Source organism: Eublepharis macularius, chromosome 2 (genome assembly GCF_028583425.1).
Source record: "Eublepharis macularius isolate TG4126 chromosome 2, MPM_Emac_v1.0, whole genome shotgun sequence".
In the NCBI taxonomy this organism is placed as follows: domain Eukaryota; kingdom Metazoa; phylum Chordata; class Lepidosauria; order Squamata; family Eublepharidae; genus Eublepharis; species Eublepharis macularius.
The window spans coordinates 181854638-181879141 of NC_072791.1; positions in this window are offsets into that span (position 1 = coordinate 181854638).

Genomic DNA, 24504 nt, shown 5'->3' on the forward strand with positions numbered 1-24504 from the left:
TGGCTTTAAAAAAATGAGAGTGGAACAAGCAGGAAAAGTACATATTTTCCCCCAGAACTCCACCACCAATTGGTGGGCATGGTACAGCCCAATCAGCAAATATCGGGGGCGGGGGGAATGAGTTCCAACATTGCAACATTACACACGTGCAGAAAAAAATGACATCAGCTTAAGCCCCCATAAAATGCGGCTCCAAACAGACACATCTCAGAGGTGCTACACCTCTGAAGATGCCAGCCACAGCTGCTGGCAAAACGTCAGGAACTACAATGCCAAGACCACGGCTATACAGCCCGGAAAATCCACAACAACCATCGCTCTCTGGCTGTGAAAGCCTTCGACAATATATAGACACATCTCAACTCGTCAGCAGACATCAAATCACCTTGAGGTTGTGCAGTGCAGAATGATGGGACCCCAAGCCCCAGCATTGCTGGCTTAAAGTGTGCCATGCAGAATGGGCCAAAGAATATTCAGTGAAAGTGCACATATTCTTCTGTCTATTCTACTTTTATCCTGTGCTTCCTCTATGGAGTTTAGGGCCATCTGCATTGCTTTATTATCCTTTATTTTATCTTTGCAACAAATCTGAGAGGTAAGGTAGGCTGAGAAAGGGTGACTGGCTCAAGATTACATGGTGAACCAGAGAAAAGGGGTGACCTCCACTCTGCCACCCTTTCCTATGGCAAAAGTGAGATGGGCGGGAAACTGGAAGCTCCTTCTTCACCCTTGCAGAGATCCCTCTCATTGCCAACTAAACGAGTGCTTTTTAAAGTGTGCTCTTCTGATGTACATCTGACTACAGGTCTGGTCACGTCGTATCTTTTAGCTATGCCCTAACTTGCAGGTGTTTGAAGAATGAAATAACTCATGTAAAACCAGAAGCCAGACTTTTATACCATCAGAAAACCTTCCCAAAGCCAGTGAAATGGCATGGGGATTGGCAGAAAGTGGAAATGAAGTGCACAAAAATACTACTACTAACTGCAGCATTCCTGCTTGATATGAAGATGGGCTAACCCTTCTGGTTGGATGACGTCTTGTCAAGTATGGCTGCTGTTGGTCTTTTTCTCTCTTTTTTGCCTCCTCAGCTATAAAAAATAAAACCAAACAGAAAAAAATCAAATCAATTGTCAGAATGGAACATTTCCGATAACTTAGTATCAGAAATATTTATATTGAGATTTGAATCATTTACTCCATTCTAAATGTGATGTGGGTGTGGCAGGGCTTTTTTTCTGGGAAAAGAGGTGGTGGAACTCAGTGGGTTGCCCTTGGAGAAAATGGTCACATAGCTGGTGGTCCTGCCTCCTGATCTCCAGACAGGGGGGGGGTTGACATTGCCCTCCGTGCCACTCCAGCGGCACGAAGGGCAATCTCAACTCCCCTCTGTCTGGAGATCAGGGGGTGGGGCCACCAGCCATGTGACCATTTTCAAGAGGTGCCAGAGTTCCATTCCACCGTGTTCCAGCTGAAAAAAACCCTGGGGTGCCGGCAGATATCAATCAGTACTTTTTTGACTGTATATCCCTGTAACAAAATATAGGACTTTCAATGCAAGTGTCAGGAAAATATTGACGTATTTTAGATTCTTGGTGGTCTCCACATGGCAGACACTTGACTAGACAAGGGCACGAACAGCAATACGAACAAAAAAACCCCACGAACAGCCCATTCGTCTGTTTGTGAACAGGCCATTCGTGAGTTCCCATTCCAAACGAACAGGTGGTCCTTGCAAGTCTTGTTCGTTGCATTTGGGCGCTGTTCAGGAAGCCAGACACTCAGGCGCCTTCAATCAGTTCCCCTGGCAACGGCAAGGACTGAACTCTGTCTGAACTCCTTCTGGCTTTCCTTCTGGCTTTAACCCTTCAGCTTCCAGCAGACAGTCCAGTTCTTGCCACTCAGAAGAGAAATAGACAGCAAAGGGGGGGACCCATGGACCATACCTTTCCCAGGCTGCAATCCCTCTGAAACTTTGGGGGGGGGTCCTTCAGAGGACAGTGAGGACTATGTCCCCAGTAAATTTGGTGGGTATTGGACATTGGGAAGGTCAGTTTTGTAACCCCTCAAAGTAGCTTCCAACAGGCAGTACAGTTTTTGCCATTGTGAAGGGAAAATGACAGCAAAGGGGGTGGTGCCAGCTCTACTGGTGCAAGAGGGACGGAGAGAATCTCTCAGTCCAGCAAGCACCGGCAAGGAGCAGACCCGCAGTGCTGGCTCTGCCCACTGTCAGAGAGACGAGAAGAATCTCCTCGTCTCTCTGACAGTGGGCAGAATCTCCTTGTCTCTCTGACAGTGGGCAGAAGCGCCCCCGTAGCTGTGCCGGCTCTGCTCACTGTCAGAGGGATGAGGGGAGTCTCTCCTTGTCCCTCTGACAGTAGGCAGAAGTGGCCCTGCAGCAGCACTGGCACTGCCCACTGTCAGAGGGACTAGGGGAGTCTCTCATCATCCCTCTGACAGCGGGCAGGCCTCATGGCAGCACCAGCTCTGCTCACTGTCAGAGGGATGAGGTGAGCGTACTTGTCCCTCTGACGGTGGGCAGAAGTGGCCCCGCAGCGGCCCCAGCTCTGCCCACTGTCAGAGGGACGAGGAGAATCTCCTCTTCCCTCTGACAGTGGGCAGAAGCAGCCCTGCAGCGGCGCTGGCTCTGCTTGCTGTCAGAGGGACCAGGGGAGTCTCTCTTCATCCCTCTGACAGAGGGCAGAAGTGGCCCCGTGGTGGCACCAGCTCTGCCTGCTGTCAGAGGGATGAGACGAGCCTCCACATCCCTCTGACAGTGGGCAGAAGCGGCCCCGCAGTGGCGCTGGCTCTGCCTGCTGTCAGAGGGACGAGGGGAGTGTCTCGTCCCTCTGACAGCAGGCAGAAGTGGCCTGCGGTGCTGGCTCTGCCCGCTGTTAGAGGGACAAGGAGATTCTCCTCGTCTCTGTGATAGTGGGCAGAAGTGGCCTGCAGTGCTGGCTCTGCTCACTGTCAGAGGGATGAGGGGAGTCTCTCCTCGTCCCTCTGACAGTAGGCAGAAGTGGCCCCATGGCACCACCAGCTCTGCCTGCTGTCAGAGGGACAAGGTGAGCCTCCTCATCCCTCTGACAGTGGGCAGAAGCAGCCCGTGGCGCCGGCTCTGCCCGCTGTCAGGGGGATGGAGAGAATCTCTCCATCCCTCTTGCACCCAGCAGCAGCAGCCCAGCCGCGCTGGGGTGGGGCAGGGGGCTGGGGCTGTGAGGTATTTAAATGGCCCTGCCCCTTGCACGTGGCAGGAAAGGGCCCTTTAAACTATCAGCTGGCAGGCGGCAAGGGGAAATCCCCCCCTGCCACCTGCCAGCTGATAGTTTAAAGGGATCTTTAATGGGCCAGGAACACGAACACCGCACATGTTCATTAAGGGGACATGTTCTGTTCTGTTCGCTGTTTGCTGTTCTTTGTTCGTTGTCCATGGATGGCAACGAACAACGAACAGGGTGTTCGGAATTTTTTCCCATTCATGGCCCTGTCTACACCTGACACAGACAGAATTAGTGGAGATGATAATTGTATGAATGGGTTTATTTATGGCTTGTTAGGCTACACAGCTACAGAACTCATGATATGCACTGGCTACATATACAGCCCTTTGTTTACCAATTCATATGTTGAAACTTCTGCATGGAGATATCAGTTCATACAGTTGAAGGTCCTACATAATACTAGCCAGGCTACTGGTAGCAGGGTGGTCCTGCGGGCATCCTGTGGGAGATGCTGAGCATCTGAAGCAACTTTTTTTTCCTCCTGGTTTTAGGAGATATTCTATCCCCCCTTTCTTCCTTAGCATCAGATTAAAAGCCCATAAACAATTAATGGTAACAGAAGCGGGCATTGCTTTTAACCACCATGGTGGAAATCCAAAGCAATTCCAAAGAGATTGGACTGTATCCTCAGTCCAAGTTGAGGAATAGCTATGCTTTCTGTGCGGGATAGCAACCATCTGGGATGACACTAGAGTAAAAACACAGTGGGTTGGTTTGGGAGGATAGGGAGGCAGGTGTGGCAGTCTCAACCATGTGATACATCTTAGACCATTAGAAAGTCTCTCCTTCTTTGGACTAATGCACCACTGTTCAGGATATATGACGCAGCAAGGAAGAATGTAGACTTTTTAAAGATAAGAGGAACAGAGTTGAACAATTCTGAGTGGTTTACAGTTCCATCCTAAGCAGAGTTACAAGCCCACTGAAGTACAGAGATCATATACCTATCTAAAAGCTAAAGCAACCTATTAACCCTAACATTTTGATTTATATTTCAAAATTATTATATAAAATTGCTACAACAAAGCATTCCTTAGATTATCCAGCAGTATCATTTTAAGCTAACAAAAACATTAATATAGAGAGGATGTTCCATAAAAACATGAGGGTCTAGCAACTTTGGAAACTTGCTTGGTTCATCTGGTCAGAGGATGTATTAATTTGTCTTAATAGTGAGTGCCAGCTTAGTGAGTTGCAGAGCTCATCAAAGGGAAAGAGTTAAGCTTCTCCTCCTCTCCTCTTCTAGTTGGCAGAAAGTTTGCAGTTTAAAATTACACACTGACTCTGGTGTAGAGACACAAGAAATTATAGAGCAGACACTGTCCAGGACAACGTATAATTTAAAATGTACTAAAGAATGTATACCGCATGGCAAAATAAGTGAAGTGCTTCTTCAAATATAAGTGTTTTGGATAGAAAAGCTGTAATTATCCACTCCTAGGGAAATGTTTGCATTCATTCTAAATCAATATTTACTATTCATCTCTTGTGTTCAACAAAACAAGGATTTAACTTTTTTTAATTTTAATGAGGCACTAAGACTACAATAATTCTACAATGTAATTGTCTTGATACAAAATATTGCTAAATTGTGTTGCTATTCTGGGAAGGAGCCATTTATACAAAGAAAAACGGGGGAGTGGGGGGACATCCCTATTTGTGAAATGTTACTACAGTAACAAAAAATTCAGACTCAGCCAAGCAGTAAGATCCACCAAATTCAAGAGCTGTTAAGCTGTCTTTCTGTTAAGGCCCTTAACTTGGATCAGTCGGGTGAGTCTTCCGCTCCCCCTCTCCTCCAAAATATGGACCTCTTTGTAATGATGCCTTTACAGACAAAGTTTCTGCAATGAGGTGGGCAGAAAGGATTATTTTTTTTCTTCTGGTTTTAGGAGATATTCTACCCCCCCTTTCTTCCTTAGCATCAGATAAAAAGGCCATAAGCAATTAATGGTAACAGTAGCAGGCATTGCTTTTAACCACCATGGTGGAAATCCAAAGCAATTCCAAAGAGATTTATGGAACAGCTACAATTTGATAATAAGATCTCCCATTTTTACAGTCAGTGCTTTCATTGTTCAAAGAAGTTGGCCGTCTCCCAGTAGCTGCTCGGTTCCCCCCCCCCCCGCCCCCCCCCGCTCCAAATCTACAAGCAGCAAAGTTTCTGGAAGGGACTAGAATGTCACTTTCGAGTCAATGATTTTTCAGGCTTAATTAGAGAGTGCCGGGGTTCTCAGGGAATGAAGGAGAACCTTCCTTAGCAGGGGTAAAAAACTGTAGGAAATGTACAAGCTTTTCTCTGACCTTTGTGTGTGTGAGGAAATAATCATAAGTGGCTGCAAATGAGAAGTTATCCTGGAATGGGGACTGCAGAATATTATAATAAAATGATCCTCATATTTAGCAATTAAGATCCTTGTAACTGGTAGCCAAAAATGAAGAAATCTGAAAAGATTTACCAATACTCTTGCTCAACACCTAAAGAAACATCATAGCTCATTTTATATTCCAAGAGTTCTTATGCTTGATGATTCCCAAGAAGCTGTAAGATGGGAGATCAATGATAAAAAGCGTGTTGAAAGCAGTTGAAGCACTGCTCATGGTGTGCATGCTCATCCCATTTTCACCTCTAGTAAACAGGTTTGCCAGGTTTTTGTACTGTTTCAGAGAACGTGAAAAATCCTTGTCAACATGGCATGGGGCAAAGAAATATGACGCCAAGTCTGTATCAAACCATTTTCAAATCACTTAAGAGCAATTGGCATGGTTCAGATTACTAGGCATGCTGCAACTTTGACACAAACAGGATTGCCAGAAAGCTTTACATTTAATAATAATAACTACAAAAACAAAAACAACAATACAACATCTACTCAAGAGTGGTTTACAAAGTGTGTTATTATTATGCTCATGACAGTCACCCTGTAAGGTGGGTGGGGCTGAGAGAGCTCCAAGAAGCTGTGACTGACCCAAGATCACCCAGCTGGCTTCAAGCGGAGAAGTGGGGAATCAAACCCAATTTTCCTACTCTGTATTAGATTCTTGCTAATACTGTGTGTCATGATCTGGCTGTGCCAGGAAGGCCTAGCAAGGCCTCAGAAGACTGTTAGCAGTGGGAGTAGGCCTGCCTATAATTCCCAGGAGCCCCTGGGCTGTTTTGGTGCCCTTTTTGGCCAATCAGAACACAGGGGGCTGGTGCTGTATTAATCTGGGAAGGGGGGAAAGCCTGTGTTTTTTCTCCCAGGGAGAAGGCCAGAGGAGATTTCTGCTAGGGAGAGAGGCCCTCATCCACATAGGGTTAGAAGACAGGCCTGGCAGACAGAGGGACAGTGAGTTCAGTCGCACTAGGGCCTTTTGTTTGCTTTCACCCATCTATTGTTGCTAAGGCACCTTGTTTGCTTGTTTGTTTGTTGCTTGATTAACCGTCCTCCTTGTAAATAAACTCTTTTGTTTGTTGTTACTCTGCTGGGTCCTCACACCTGTTTATTGGCCAAGCTATGGAGAAGGGTTGGGAGGGTACTCTGGGCCTTCCCAAGGGACCCTAAATCCCAGAGTGGTGGCAGCGTAAGGTGGTTCACCGCACCTGAGGCACAACACTATGTCTTTTAAACTTGTATCTATTTACCCTATGGTATTCTTTATGAAATGTCCTTGACACTGTATTGAAATGTACTTGATACTGATGGTACTAATCTCATACTGTGTAATCTGTGAGTCTCAGTGAGAAAGGCGGACTATAAATGACATAAATAAAAATAAATAAATAAATAAATTAGAGTCCTGCCACTCTTAACCGCTACACCAAACTGACTTTGCTTTTCGCTTGGCTCCCTCGATTACATATGATGTGAACTGTTGATTGTATTGCCTTGATAGTTGTTGGTCTTCAGCAGCTTTGTGTCTGCGTGGTAGCTTTTTGTTCTAGGAGGCCCGGTCATTGAAAGAAATGACTACAAGATTAGTTGGGTTCATGGGCAGACACTGAAGGCTTACAGACACTACTAGTAGTAAGTCAATTCAAAAACTTCAAAAGACCTTTTCTTTTATCCACAAGCCTTTTAAAATAAGACGGGGTAGCAAATGAGTACTGGGAAGTGGTTGATGTGAAAAGACAGTGTAATGGTGTGAGAAGGCAGTGTAATCATGAAAGCAGACGCATCCAGATTCTTCTGGGCACATCTGAACTGCTCACTGAACCATCAGCTCCTGGATCATGATTGACGGGCAGAAGAAAACTGAACAAATGCATTCTTGCAGATGCATAGTCATTTCACAGCTAAGACTAGCAGAATGTTGCGTGTTTCTCCCCTTACCTCCTCCCCTTCCACACAATGATTATTTAAACACATCTGTATTCATAGCAAATCATGGTTTGTCATTATGTCCTTTCATCCAAACCTTTCATCCAAACCAAGATAAGAAAAAAAATGGTTTCTCATTCTGGTTTGAAAGTACAAAAACAAACCATACTTCCCACCATAATGGAAGTATTTATTGTTAGAGTTGCCCATGAGGGGATGATAGGAGATAGCAGAGTATGTAAAGATCTGCTAGGCTTTTTGATGGTTTGTCATTACATTTTAACCTGCCACTGTGTCTAACCATTTTCCATCTTCCAATAGTGTATGGTGAATGCACAGAAGAAAACTGGGTTCAGATCTCTGCCTCAGCTCCTAAATTCCACACGTTACTGTGCATGTGTGAACAGAACCTATGCATATACAACTTGTGGAAAGAGCATAGTATCATAGAGGATACACATATGCAGGTATAGCAGTATGTTCTTCTCACTCCATGAATCCAGCCAGCATTAAAACTAGGGTTGCCGCTCTCCCAGTGGGAGTGGGAAATTCCAGTTCTATTCCAGATTCCAGTTTCCAGTGATTCCTAGGGAGGCGTGACACCACTTCCAAGTTTTTACTGTCATTTACATCACAATGTCACCAACAGCCACTCATGTCCCCACTCCTCTGGTCTTTCACTGGTTGCCAGGCTGGGCCTAGCTGAGCCTGGAAACCCTAGCTGGAAGTCGTGTAGCCAACTCTGGGTTGGGAAATTCCTAGAGACTGGGGGTGGCGCTTAAGGAGGTAGCATGTAAAAGCATAGAGTCCACCCTCTAAAGATGCCATTTTCTCCAGAGGAACTGATCTCTGTAGTCCAGAGATGATTTGTAATTCCAGGAGATTTCCAGGCTCCACTTGGTGGTTGACAAGCCCAACTGGAAGACAGTATGAGAAGGGCTGCTAGTGGGCACACAGGAAATTTATATTCCTGTCAGTGCCATTTGGTAGTAATTTTCTCTGAGACCTCTGTTTAGGTTTGCCAACTCCAACTTTGGAAATATTTATTTATTTAAATTATTTATAGTCCACCTTTCTCACTAAGACTCAAGGCATATTACTCATTGTTAGTCAATATGATGAAGCATTAAGTAAACAACAAAATAGGGTATGAGTGGCAGAAATTGAAAAAAGCATAAATCCATATACAGAGATAAAACAATGCTGAAAGAAAGCATAATTAATTTGGCATGGTGTATTAAATAACATGGAAACTGTCCAGTAGGAGTATATCTACATCAACAGACAGTACTCAATAGTATATTCTACTGTCTCTGTCCCTTTACTAAAGCATCTCTCTGAGCAATTTTTTTTACAGCACAGCCATGTCATCTGAGTAAAAAAGCCCTCCTGGATAATTCAGTTTTCCACAGTTTGTGGAAAGCTAGGAGAGTGGGAGCTTTCCTGATCTCTTCATTCCACAAGGGGAGGGCCAAAAGAGAAAATGGACCTGTAAGGGCAGCTATTGATTTAGCCCCTTTGCAGTGTGGTATATGCAGGGCTCATTTCGAGGGGGAGCACAGGAACGCAGTTCCAGCAGTTCCCCAAAGAGGTCACATGTCAGGTGGCCCGTCCTCGGCCATTTTGGGCCCATTTCAGCCTGGATTGGGGCTGAAACAGCCCGGATCGGGCCTCTGACGGGTGGTGGATCACTCTCCCACTCAGCAGTGGCCTGATCATGACCATTTTGGGCCCCTTTTTGGCCATTTTTAGCCCCTTTTTGCCATTTTGGGCCCAATTTTGGCCCTGAATGACAAGGATTGGGTCCAAAACAGCCAGGATTGGTGATGTCATGGGGTGTGGCATACGCAAATCAGTTATGCTCATGACACACTTCTGGTGATGTCAAGGGGTGTGGCATATGCTAATAAGTTATGCTAATAAGTTATGCTAATGAGTTCCTCCAGCTCTTTTTCTACGAAATGACCCCTGGGTATATGTAGAAGGCCTTGTTCACATGCGCAAAGCTGCCATGGTAGAGCATAGGTAGAGAGGTAGTCCTAGAGAAATGAGGGGCTAATAATTGAGCTGTGGTGTTCTGTACCGGCTGGAGTCTCTGAGTTGACTTTGAGGGGAGACCTATGTAGAGTGCCTTATAGTCTACTAGTCTCCGTATTATTGTGGCATGAATCCAGGTGGCCAGATCAACCATTTCAAGGTAGGGAACCATCTTCCAGATTAGTCAATGGTGGGAGAAGGCCTTTTTTTGCAGCTGCATTTACTTGCTTCTATAGCAGTAGTGCTGAATCCAGGATAACACCTAGGCTCTTAACCAAGTCTACACAGGATCGACTGAAACCCGTTGAAAGTGGGAAGCAATGTACTTCAAGATCTCCACCTTCCCAACAAGTATCATTTCCATCTTGCTTAAGTTCAGTAGCTGTTGAGCAACAATTCAGGATCTCAATTGCTTCACCAGGGGATTTGGCTAGTGATATAAAGAGTTGGGTATCATTTGCATATTGATGATATCCAATTACATAGCAACAAATGTTTTCTCGTAAAGGCTTAATGTAGAGGTTGAATAACATGGGGAATAAGAGTGCACCTTGTGGACCTAGCAAGATAATTCCCACATTGAAGAAAGCTGGTCACCAACAGCAACATTTTGAGTTTGTTCCATGAGGAATGATTTAAACCAGTCCAAGGCACATCCCTTGATGTTTACTTCTGCTTCCAAATGCCTCAACTGGATGGCATGATCCTCAGTGTCAAGGCTGCTTATAGATCCAGGATGAACAACAAAGATGCAGGGCTTTTGTCTATACTCAGATGGAGGTCATGAACTAAAACCATCAGAGCCATCTCTGTCCCAAAGCCTGGCCTGAAACCAGGCTGAAACACATCCAGAGCACAAGAGTTATCCCAGAAGACCAGGACTGCTACTGATGACCACTTCTTTGACTGGCTGAGAAAAGGTGTCCTGATTTAGTGACTGATTTATGATATGCATCAAGGGCTCATGTATGTTTTTTACAAAGATCCAGTGCACAAGTAGTGGGCTTCACAGATGCCAGGATCCTGTCAATATCTATCACTGTAACAGAGTCAAAATGGTTCAAAAGCAAACAAGATAGTATACTGAGCATTTCTTACACCAAACCTATATTACAGCTGGCATTCAGATCACAGCATATTTTGCTAATGCAAAAACGTTTGCAAATGCGTCACAATCATTTTTGAGCAAGTTAGGGTTTAGATTTAGGAATCAGAGGATGCTGAGATATGATGGATATGAACCAGCTTACATAATGGTTGCAGAAAAATAACATTTCTTTGCTCCATCAGTGCCGCTTCATAAGTTTTCTAAAGGACTTTGTAGCATGGTTTATCAGATTCAGCAGCATGCGTTTTCCACCAATACCTTTCTAGACATCTTCCAGCCATCTTTTAGAACATGCAGCTCTGTGGTAAACCACAGGATTGGCTTCCACTGTAGGGTTGATGAGGAACAGTCTTGTCAATGGCTTCAAGGAAGTTCATGTTCCCAGCTTCCACTGCAGCCGCTGCATTCCACTGAGTGTGGGATTCTAAACTGCCCCAGAGCTTTTTGGAATCCACATGGATCCATGAGCTTCTGTGAGCAGACCATTTTAACAAGTCCTCCCCCCCCCTTTTTTGAGGGGCATTGGGGCCATATTCACCATTGATTTCAGTACGTAATAGTCAGATCACACTCCAGGCCAAATCTCCAATTCTGAAGAACACCTTTGCTCAAAGGCTCAGTGAGAACTTTCCTCTTTCCCCTCCTGCTGCCTTCCGCCCTCTCTCCTAATTAAATTCCATTAAAAAACAAAAACAACACAGTTTTCTTGCTGGGCTAGAAGTTAAAATATTGGTCTATTACTACTTTTTAAGCTTCATATTAACTCTTTTGGTAAATGAGGCTTCTAAGGAGACATTCTGAAGACAACTTATTACAAATCACTGTTGTAAACTGAGTACAATTTAGATTCCAACTAAGGTTGACTGTAAATCTCAAACAAGCATAACAGTTGCTACCTAACCCAGTAACACAACCAGGCCAAAAATTCTACCCTTCTACTTCCTTTACTGTGTCCTACAATGCTAAAACTTCCAGAAGATTCTGTTATTTATAGCACTGCTTTATCTAAAAATACCACATTCACCCTGTTGCCAATCCAATGTTGGAGACATCTTTTCAAATTTCAGTGTGGGACAAAGTATTGCAAAATGGGGACAAGATTTAGAGAAAGGGGGTTAGAGTTACAGATAGATTGGGAGTTTCTCTGAAAGTTTGGTAAAAGCAATGGGTTGGATCCAGCCAGGGGTTTTAATTTGGTAGGTGGTTCAATTGTGTCTAATTTCCCTCCTTATTACAGCCCTGGTGCTACACAGCTTTTCCCCACACAGGTCCCATGATCCTTCAGAAAAATTTTAGGTGGTCAGAGGACTTCCTTTCCCCTTTTCTCCAAGTGGAAAAGTGGCTAGATCCACCCAGTGTTTTTTTTTTAAATAAAGACCATTAGTTGATACCCTTCACATTTCACAAGAAGTATAAAAATGTAACAAAGATATTTGTCTGCCTAAGACAAATTAGCATTCCTTCCCTTTTTAAAGCAAGGGGACCTTTGTGAGGCACAACTATGACACAGGCATATTCAATTTATGTATGTGATCTTGTGACCAAGGAAGGTCAGGGGGACAGCAAGCATGGAGAAAAAAGACATTTTATGAACCAGCCCTTAGTTTCTAAAGTCTGGGGCATCAATAGACCACTCAAATGGGAAAGGTGAAGGGGACCACTTGAGCGTAGTTTAATAAAGCAAAAAACTATCATGATCATGAACACAGATTTTACAGATATAACTGGAAGGCAGCAGCAAAGTATATAGCTGAACTTCAACCGAATCTCTAAGTGTGGCAGCATTGGCTACCCATATCATAAAAGATAAATAAGATGTTGATTACTTTAGAAAATGTCTGCTTGTGAAACATTATCTCATCCCATTCACAGAGGGTAGAAGAAGGGAAATGATTTCTATATATACTGCAAATGTCTCCCCAATAGTCTGGTTAACTTCTTACACATAGAATAAAAAAGGTCAAAATAATGTGCAAGTTCTAACAGAGTTGCCATGACTTCCCAACTGAGGTTCTCTGCTTTTAATAGCAGCATGTCATACAGACACTCAACAGGGGCCATTTTGCCAGTAGACAATGACTGGGATAACTCTACCTGGTGGGTTTCTGTCCATATGAAGCTGAGAGCCTCTGGCACAAAATCAGGTGGCAATCCTAAATTAAGACATACATAGTTTATAATGGTAAAACTCATATGAATCCAACAGGGTCTTTAACTTAATTTTCATTATATTGTACATTCTCTTACAATCCTAAAAATGCTTACTATAAAAAATGTCATTGAAATTCATGGAACTAACTACTTAACAAACCTAATATTGGTCTGTAGAGGACAAAATTGGCTTTAAAAGCCTCATTTAAAGAGAACCTATGCTCATAGTCCAGTAGGTTAAAGAAGAAAAATAAAATTCTTGCCCCACTGAAAAGCTTCAGACTGATCTGTGTCTAAAAATGGGCCTACCTCATTTTGGTCTATTTAAAAAGCTTGTATCCATGCCATTTGCATGCCAAGCTTCAATGAGATGGAAATGGTTGAGATACAAAACCTTTTTTAAAAAAGGTTTTATAGTGGAACTGGTAATTGGCCCTTAACTACCACTGGCTCAGAAATATAATACTGTAACTCCAGCACACGGAGCACTTAGGATCCCATCTTTGATTTTAACCTTAAGTTGGCAGGCTAACACCTCACCACAAAGCCAAGTAATGTTTATACTTCAATATATTTTTCTCCTGTGACATGGAAAAAAATAAAAGAAGACAGGAGGAAAGCCTAAATTCTTTACCTTCATGCATTATTGTGTTGTTTTGTGTTGTTGTCATCTGTCATCATTGGAATGGATAAACGTAAAATCAGAAAGGAGATGGCTTCACCATAACAGTAGCTTGAAATTTTAGGCACCTTAATGAACCAGACTTGGGAATGAGAAGTGCCAAGTATTAATGGTACCAAATTATCCAGGGCAGGATTGTGATTCTCTAAGAAAATCTTTCCAAACTGGGTAAATAGGCAACAACATGATAAATGGAAGTGTGATGAAAATTAGAGCACATATTCCTAATTTTAATATGCAAATAGGGTCTGATCTGGGGTGACAGAGAAGGAAAGAGATCTTGGGATTGTAGTGGGTAGCTCAATGGAAACATCTGTCATGGGCTGGTCCAGTAGTGTGGTCAGAGTCTATTCCAGAGTCCAAATAGCAAGGTTAGGTGGTCCAAAGATCAGTTACCAGCAAGGTTCAAGGGCTAGGCAAAGGCAGAGTCAAGGCATGGTCCAAAGGTCACAAGAGCAAGGCACAGTTCAATGGCATGGCCATAGCAAGATTCTGACACATAGGTTCTACGCCTCCTGATCTTCTTTGGCTCAATTTTATAGTGAGGCTGGGCTTGCAGCCAGCTGCTTGGGAGCTATCCTGTGGTTTCTCCTCATCACTATCCACAAGCAGCTGGCATCAACCCAGGAGGCGTGCACTTCACCATTTTTCGTTCAATCCCATACGTTGCCTTTGTCTGCAGTGCTCTCTGGGAGAAGCTGGAGGCTTAGAAGTCCTTGGCAGTGCTTCACCTGTGGTGTTAGAGCTGGAGGGTGTCGGTGCCTCTGCCTCAGCTGCTGGCTGTGGACACTGATCAGGCAGTAACTGTTCTTCCTGATCCCTGGCCTCTGCTGAGTCAGGACTGGCCACACAAGGCTCCTTTCCTCCTGATGAGTCCTCAGTATCACTGAGCCCCATGACATCGATTCAAAATCTGGCAGCCATAAAAAAGGCACACTCCATGCTACAACTGAAAACAAAATGGTTGGTATTGTAATGCTCTTGTTGAGATTTATGGTGTGCAAATGGTACTCCCCAAAGTGGGAAGGGAACCATAATGGTGACAGAATTAAAATACTTTTTCAGTTTAGAAAGAGGACAAATGGGGAAGACTGTGATAGGAGTTTATAAAATTATGCAGATATGTGCAGATAAATACAATGAAAATGATGAGAAGTAGGAAAGACGAAAGGAAGTACTTCTTCACTCAACAAGTAATTAAATTATGGAATTCACTGCCAGTGGACAAAACAATGGGCACAAACTTAAGCAGTTTAAAAAGGAGATTAGACAGGAAAGGTTCATTAATGGCTTCTAGCCATGAGGATGAAAAGGAACCTCCATATACAGATGCAGTAGACCTTGAAACATTGGTGCTGGGTGGCAACTTCAGGGGAAAGCTATGCCACGGCCTCTGTGACTGGTTTGTTGACCCTCCAGGGTAACAGATTGGCCCGTTTGAAATTCATCTGATCTAGCGGGGCATCTCTTAGGTTATGAGGGCTAGAGTCAATAGCAAATATTCTGCCAAGTCAGCTATGAAGTCCAGTGATATTGCAGCACTTACCCGGCAGGCAGTATGCTGCTAAGCCGGGTGCTGTTATTGCCACCCTGGAAGGAGGGAGGCAGCACCTGCCCTGCCCTCCTTCCATATTGGGGCTGGCTGGGTGGGGCGGAGCAAGAGCCTTAGAGGCTTTTCCGCCCTAACCCAGCCGCATTCGCAGCTTGTTGCTCGGCCCACCCTCCTCTCCCTATATTGGTGCAGGATTAGCCGGCTGCTGTTCTCAGAGTCAGGTAGGAATGTTTTCCTTCTTTCCCTAATTGGCAATGTGGAAAGGGTTTTTTTCGCCTACCTTGCACTGATAGTTGGGATTGAGGTATTGGCCTAGGGTGGTGCTGGTTAGTTGCTCATGGCAGGTTTTGGGTTAGATAGGGGCGGACCGGCAAGCACCCTTGGCGCTTCCCCTTTAGTGGGAAGAGGGGCCTTCCCGAGGGCTGTTACTGCTTTGACGGCTGCCAGTGGCTGGGCAGGCTGCCTTTGGAAACCCCAACTTGGCAGCCCTTACCTCACTGCTAGACGGCTGAGGTGTTAGGCGCTTATGAGAGGGTGACCACGTTGCCTGGCCGGCCGGGTTCATGCCATCCGTTGGATGGGTCGCACCCGGGGCTTCGGGGCTCGCCCAGACAGGTCAAGGCGGTGGTCTGTAGGGACCCCGTGGCTTGACCTGTACCGCTTTAGGCCCTTGCTGCTGTTGTTTGTATGTATATCAGTTAATAAAGTGGCCCTTAGATCCAACTAGGTGTGTGCCTCTTCTTTCTGACTAGGGGGGCAATTCACATGTCTGTAGAAATTGCTACCACAAGGCATTTCTATTGGTCAATTAATCCATGGAAATCTTATAAAATAATGAAATTTGCTTATGTAAGCCATCCAACTTCCACATTCTTTGAATTCCAAGCCTTTCGTACATTTGTCTCAAAGCCTAATATTAAAACAATACATTTGCTTACATTAATGAAGACTACGTAAGGTCTCTGGAATATAACTCTTTATGCCTATTGCTCTCACAAAAAGAAGCACTATATTATGCAATTGCTGTTATCTGGAGTTTGAAAATGGCCAAAAAAATCAACAATAGTTTGGTAAAATAGGATTCGGTTTCGTTTTCTCGGCCATGTTGGACGCTCCTCTCCGCAGGTTCGGGAGGAAGCACCCGAGCAGCCTGACCAGGCGGCTGATCTGCGAAGATTAGCCCCCAGGACTCCCAGTGAGGGAGGCAGGGTCCGGAACGCGGCGGGAAGAGCTCCCTGAAATCGATGCAGGGGGTAAATTGCCTGTTTGTTCCTGTGGAGGCTGGCAGACGTGCGCGGCACCTCGAGTGCTGCTGGGCCATGGAAAACAGCAAAGAGCAGAACTAGGCGGAAGCCTGTAAGTAAGCGAATCCCTTCTGTTATTACAAGCACACGCGAAGGAGTGGTGGGATCTGAAGCTAAGAAGGCTCGGGTTTCTTCCCCCTTGCTGAGTTTCAGAACTTGGTCGGCGGTTCCCCCCCCCCCTAAAATGGCAGCGAAAAAGCAGAGTCCCGCTTTGGGCAAGTCAATCTCGGCTGCCCTGCAGGGGAAAGGAGAGTTGCTCGAGGACTTGGTGAAGAGGTCGGTTATCGAAGCCATAAAGCCCTTTGTTGACAAGCTGAATGAAACAGATCAAAGGGTGGGCTTAATTGAGAGCGAAGTGAAAACCATTAAGGAAGTAGTGGGGGGGGCAGAGAAGTCTGCTCGGGAAAATGCGTCACTCGTGAGGGCAACGAACAAAGAGTTAAAGCTGGTGGAGAACCAGCTGATCGGGCTACAAGTGGAACGAACACAGACAATTTTGCGCCTCCAGAATGTGAAAGAGGAGGAAAATGAGGATTTAAGGGATCTGGCCTCGGAACTATTGGCGACACCCATGAGGGCAACTAAAGAAGAGGTAAAAAGCGCCATTTTGGAAGTCCGTCGGGCTTCTTCAAAATATGCAATGAAGCATCAGCTGCCTCGCGAGATCATCATCGATTTTTCATCTAAGAGGATCCGAGACACTATCCTATATCCAGAGGAGTTAGCCGTGTTAGTCTGTAGTAGCAAAATCGAAAAGAGTCCAGTAGCACCTTTAAGACTAACCAATTTTATTTTATTGTAGCATAAGCTTTCGAGAATCAAGTTCTCTTCATCAGATGCCTGATCCGAACTGGTCAAATACAGAAGAGGAGGGGAGGGGAAAGAAGGGGACATATATCACAAGAGGACAGGATGCAATTAGTGTGAAGGCAATCAAAACATTCCTTTGCTTGTAAATGTAAACATCTCCTTTTGGTGTGGAGTCAGTGCGGCAAACTAACACGGCAAACTGACTCCACACCAAAAGGAGATGTTTACATTTACAAGCAAAGGAATGTTTTGATTGCCTTCACACTAATTGCATCCTGTCCTCTTGTGATATATGTCCCCTTCTTTCCCCTCCCCTCCTCTTCTGTATTTGACCAGTTCGGATCAGGCATCTGATGAAGAGAACTTGATTCTCGAAAGCTTATGCTACAATAAAATAAAATTGGTTAGTCTTAAAGGTGCTACTGGACTCTTTTTGATTTTACTATCCTATATAACTCATACAATGCGGATCTGGACTTTCTGGGTAATAAAGTTAAGATACTGAAGGACGTTCCATTCCTAGTTCGGAAAAGGAGATTTAAGTATAAAAGGTTTGCAGCTCTTCTGAGGGAACGTGGAATAAAGTATAAATGGCTATTTCCGGAAGGTATCTGGTTTAGTTACAAAGATCAAGCTTACAAGATAACATCAGAAGATCAACTAAGGGATTTTGAGGACAAAAACCAAGAATTTCAGCAAGACACCAAGCAAGAAGAAAAGGATTTGAAGTCTGAAGGGGGGGGGGGGGGAGGGAACAAGCACTGCGGTTGCAGCTGCTCAGAGAGAACTGCGTCCGAGGCCCAGGGAGGGGAGGAAGACTTAATTTGGATTGTAATCTATATTTTGCAAGGTCAACCACTCCATCAATATCTTACAAAGTTTTAATTTTTTAATAATGGCAGTATGAAGGGAAAGCATTATTTGTAGTGTAGTGTTGTTATATGTTGCTGTTTTTTTTTCTTTCCTTCCCCTGCCCCCCTTCTTTCCCTCTGTATTGTTAGTTAATGTAAGTAATAAAAAAATTTAAAAAAATTCAAAAAAAATAGTTTGGCAAAATAAACATGCAGACATCAGAAAGCCACTTTATCAATCAAGGCAAGAACAAACTCTGCAGAGGCATTAACATTTCAAAAACAATTAGTGGTGTTATTCAGCTCCACTCCTGTTCAAGTGAAAAGGAAGCTTCTCTCTCTGTCTGTATTTCATTGGTGAACATTCCTTACCTTTCCACTCACTTGCCTTAAAAAAAATAAAAACCAAAATTCACTAGGTATTTTGTTGTTCCACTGGATATGAATGATACATTTGATTTTCCAGATTTTTAAAGGGACCGGACACACATTGGAGTGCTGAAGTGCAACCTTTTCCATGAACTGAATACAGTGCTATCCTGTGCACTAGCTATGTGAAAATAATAATAATAAAAATCATTAATGAAATGTGGAAGCTCCTGTTCTTTTTTTACTTCCTTGGGAGACATGCCTTAATCTCTGGCTCAAAGCCTTGTCAAATGCTGCAGAGGAACTGGCAAGCACAGTGCTGCTAATGGACTGAGATCTCAACCAAGTTGTTCATTCCTTGCTGTTTCCCGCCACCCCTGCTATCCAGTTCTGCAGCAACTAGCAAAGCACTAGTTTGTTAACTTTTTGAAATGATCCTCTAAGTGGAGACTTTTTATCATGAGGATGTTTTAAGTGGATTTGAGGTACTGTCATGCAAAAAATATTCAGGGGGAATTTTATTTATTGGGATACATTGGTTATTAAGAAAAAAGACTGAAATGGAAAAGTGTTAACCCATTTCAATGGTCTTGGGGGAATCATATTTCATTCTGTTATTTCTACAAAATTTCATACATCCAGTTCATGAGAAATACTGTAGTATAGTGATTAGAGTGACTGCTTAGAAACAGAAAGACTCAGAATCAAATCCTCATTCAGCCATAAAGCTCATAGAATTGTAGTATCATAGAATCACAGAATTGGAAGGGATCTCCAGGGTCATCTAGTCCAACCCCCTGCACAATGCATGGAATTCACAAGTGCCTCCCCCCCACACCCCCAGTGACCCCTGCTCCATGCCCAGAAGATTACAAAACACCATCAGGATCCCTAGCTGAACTGGCCTAGGGAAAATTGCTACCTGGCCCCAAGGTAGTGATTGGCATTATCCTGGGCATGTAAGAAGGAGCCATAAGAACTATGCACTGATGTAACCCTTCCTACTCTCCCTCTTATGATCTGCCCAGGTTCACAGAATCAGCATTGCCGTCAGATGGCCATCTAGCCTCTGCTTAAAAACTTCCAAAGAACGAACTCATTTGATGACCTTAGGCCACTCATTTTCTCTCAGCCTAACATACCTCACAGGGTTGTGATCAAGATCCAGTGGAGGAGAGAGAATCCATGTATGCTGCTCTGAGCTCCTTGGAAGAAGGGCTGGACAAAAAGGTAATAGACTGAAGATAGATGACAATAAAAGCAGCACTGCATGTTTAAATAAGGCTGAAATTCTATGCACACTTGATGGGGAATAAATCCCTGAAACATGTTTTGAACTAGAATGCACAGCAATTTGAGTTTATCATGCAATGACCTCCAGTTCTGGCACCCAATAGAATAATTGCCATTTCTTTCAGTCAAACTAGATAAATCCAATGAGTACAGAGAATGTTGTTCCATTGAGATTGGTGGGATTTTAAACAGTTCACATTCAGGTCTCGTGATTTTATAGTCTTTGAATGTGCCTGCATTACTCTGAACAATAGAATACCCAATTGGATCAAATCTAGTATCCTGATTTCAATTAGTATCAGCCAAGTTGAGGAAGCTCACTAGCAGGTCGTGAGTGGTCAGTTTCTCCATTGTGTTGTTCCCATCCTGTGGTGTTCAGGGACTTGTATTCACAGTACTGCGTCGTACATAGAATTACACAATTTGTTCTTTTTTCATTGGGAAGGTGACTGAAATCCTTTCTGTAGAAATCCTCCAGTGGAGTCAAGCCAGTACTGAGATGGAAGGAAAAAGCTAGCCAGATTCTGATTCCTTTCCTCTCTGGCATATGAACACACTTGACTTCATGCACAGCAAGCACACAGGAAGGAGAAGGAAGTAACAGTTGGCTCAAAATTAGCAGATGAATATGTTTTTGCATGAATGAGAACCACAGGTATGAGATGTCTTTTGGTATCGGGGAACCCTTTGAAAACCACCCTTGAGGGTTGCATGTGGTAAAATGGAAGGAAACATATTTATTTTATTTATTTATTTTAATTATGTCATTTATAGTCCACCTTTCTCACTGAGATTCAAGGTGGATTACACAGTATGAGCTTAGTATAATCCGTATCAAGTACATTTCCATACAGTGTCAAGGACATTTCCATAAACAATGCATAGGGTGAATAGACACAAGTTTAAAAAGACATAGCATTAGCAAGAATCCAATACAAAGTAGAAGAAAATACTGGAACAGAACATAATCACTTCTTGGATTGACATTAGACAACATAAAGCACAGGTAGTACATAGGAGTAGATATGAGCATGAACGGGGAAAAAACCCGAACACCCTGTTCGTTGTTCATTGCCATCCACAAACAACAAACAACGAACATGGACGAACATGAACTGTTCCTGAACGTGTTCATTGTTCGTTCTTTGTGGGGGCCAGAACCACCCCCACCCCAAACCCCCCACAGCCCCCTCCCCTCAAACCCACTTACCCTTTAAACTATCAGCTGGCGGGTGACAGGAGGGATTCCCCCCTGCTGCCTGCCAGCTGATAGTTTAAAGGGCTCTCCTAGCAAAACTAGCAGTGTCTGCTGGCAGATACTTTGAAGGGTTACCAACTGACCTTCCCAATGTCAAATACTCACCAAATTTGCAGGGGACATAGTTTTCACTGTTCTCAGAAGACCCCCCCAAGTTTCATAGAGATTGCACTCCAGGAAAGGCATGATCCATGGGTCTCCCCGTTGGCTCTCATTTTCTCTTCACAGTGGAAAAACGGGACTCTGCTGGAAGTATTTTGAAGGGTTAAAGCCAGAAGGAAAGCCAGAAGGAGTTCAGACAGAGTTCAGTCCCTGCCTCTGGTTGCCAAGGGGGTTGATTGCAGGTGCCAGACTGTCTGGCTTGATGAACGGCTGCTGAAGGCAACTAACAAGGCTTTTAACGACTACCTGTTCATTTAGGATGGGGACTCACGAACAGCTTGCTCGTGAACAGCAGATTGGGCTGTTCGTGGTTTTTTTCTGTTCGTAATGCTGTTCGTGCCCATGTCTACATAGGAGTACATATTTAAAGCAACAGATATGTAAGGCAACATAGTAGTGAAGTTAGGGACATAGTGGCCCCTAACTCATTAGCGAAGCATCTGAGACCCCATCCCTACAATACAGCCCTCCCATTCAAGTAAAAAGCCCTTTTGAATAATTCAGTTTTGCATCGTTTGCAGAAAGCCAGGAGAGTGGGGGCTGTCTTGACCTCCTCAGGCAGGCCATTCCACAGGGTAGGGGCCACCACAGAGAAAGCCCATGTACAGGCTGCTGTTGATTTTGCCCATGTGCAGCCTAGCACCTGCAGGAGACTGTTCAGATGAGTGAAGCTGCCATAGAGGAACATAGAGAGGGAGGCGGTCCCGCAGGTATGCCAGACCAAGGCCATGAAGAGCTTTGTATGTAATAACCAATACCTTGAACTGAGCATGGTAACTGATAGGTAGCCAATGGAGTGACTGTAGGATGGGAGTGATGCTCCTGCTCCTGCTTGCTCCTGATAACAGTCAAACTGCAGCATTTTGCTCTAATTGGAGCCTCCTAGTTAGCTTAGATGGGAGATCTATGTATAGTGTATTACAATAGTCAAGCCTTGATGTTACCATAGCATGGATCCAGGTGGCTGTGTCGAGAAAAGAGGCCATCTTCCAGGCTAGAGTGAGGTTGTAAAAAGCATTTTTTGCCACTGCCTTAACTTGTTTTTCTAGTAGTAGCACAGGATCCAGTATAATTCCTAGGCTCTTAACTGAGTCAGCGAGGGTCAAACAAACCCCATCAAAAGTGGGGAGTACAATATTCTTCAAGATCTCTGCCTTCCCAACAAGCAACACTTCAGTCTTGTCTGCCATAGAGGAGTCTTTGTCTGCCAAACAAATTTCAGTTTGTTGTTTTTCAACCATTTCACCACAGCTGTCAGGCAGTGATCTAAGATTTCTACTGCATCCTGTGGGGACCTAGATGGCGAGATATAGAGTTGGGGGTAATCTGCATATTGGTGACAACCAATTCCATCCCTGCGAATGAGTTCTTTTACGGTGCAATCCTAAACAGAGTTACACCAGCCTAAGTCCATTGATTTAAATTGGTTTAGCCTGGAGTAACTCTTCTTAGGATTGCACTGTTAGACTTCCAGAAGTTAATGAAGTTAGTTATGTTATTCATTTAATCTCTTTTTATTCCCTTTAAATTCTGCTACTAGGATTTTTTTTCACAATGACTGTGTTTTTCTGTTTTTACTGCTGTGTACAGTGTTACCACTGAGATGTTTATGATGGTTGGAACCTCGTTGTAAACTGTCTCAAGAGCCTTGGGCTTTAAGGCAACCCAGAAATATTTCAAAGGGATGAATAAATGTGTTAATGACAACAGTAGCCCCAGCATGAGCTCACAGAAACTGTGAGTGAGGCAGCCAAATTCTGTCTTGATATGCTTTGCCAGAGAAATGGTGGTGGTTCTATTGGGAGGAATAGTATATATAAGCAAGGGTGTATATGCACATACACAATCAAGGATGCATGCAAGTTAATAATAGTGTTCTAGGGAAATTAAAAAGGAACCCCTCCACCCCACCTTTGGAGATGAAACCTTTGGAAGGATAAAGCAAGGTGACTCAATCTAATATGGCACTAGAGGAAGTGTTTTGAGGAGGAGGGTCTGGGGTTGAGCTGGAATGCTGGCCAAGACCGATTGCTTTTCTAGTGGCTGTAAGGATAGAATTAATTTTGAATTGGAAAGGAATTATGTGAACTGCCTGGCATTCAGTGGGATTGTCATAGTTTTTCACTTATAAATGTACAGGCCCTGATTAGTGTTAAAGGCTCAAAGTGACAAAGACAAGTATTAATGTAAAGACTGTGGGTTGTAAATCAATAGTTTAAATAAATGATTTGAACTGTTCATTATGGAAACTTCATTCTGAGAATAATTATATGTCTAAAAGTCAAAGTGAGATTTAAGTCCTCTGTTGATCTACAGAGATTTGGCAGGCATCATACATACTTAATCAGTCACAATGTACCTCTAGGCTTTAGATTGTAACTTCCCTATACTAAGGAATACAGTAAATGATGTGTGTTTGTTCAAATTAGTTCATCCCACTGGCAATTGCTGTGTTTGTAAAAGTGGCTGTTGAGGGCTTGCTAGAAACAGACCCAAGAGTCCACTTGCTGCAAGTCCATTAAGAGCTCAGAGGACAACACTGGACAACACAATTGTCTTGAGGAGAATATTCAGTGATGGACAGAAACCAGACAACTGCAACTAGGTTATGATACTCATTCAAAAAAAAAAAAGTCACAACTTCTCAGGTTTGATTTATATATGCATTGGTCTACATGTCAATGAATTTGTGAGTTCCTTTTAAATGAATTGAGAGTTAACTCATATGTGTGAATGTTTTGTATGTTTTATAATGGTATATCTGCATGTTACTTATCTGGGGGTCTGATAAAGCCTATATGGTTTCCATATGCAACCAGCACTGGACAGTATAGTTCATACTGAAGGAGTTGCTCCCCACACAAAGATTCCCTCTGCTCTGCCTCATAGCAGCAGGACTCAATCCAATGATCACATGAAAAAAAAAATATTTCTCAGCTCTATGGACCATTCCAGAATGATGGAGGCACTAAGGCTGCCAACTTCCAGTTGTGGAGCAGAGATATCCCAGAATTAAAATTAATCTCCAGATCCTGCTGATGTCTCTCCCTTCCCCAAACACCACTTTCCTCAAACTCCACCTCCAAATCTCCAGGAATTTCTCAAACCAGAATTAGCAACCATATGAGGCACCCAAACTTTTGACACCCCTCCCCCTCCGTTACTCTACATAGACCTTCATATATCCAAGATATCAACATGGGAAGATAGTTATCCCTGTAAGATTCAGCATGTCCTTTGAGCAGCAATGGTGATCTATAAACCTTTTGTACTAATGCGATTCCCTCTCCTCAGATTTTTATAACATAGACATTGTATTTATGGAGATAGCCTTTTAAATAATTG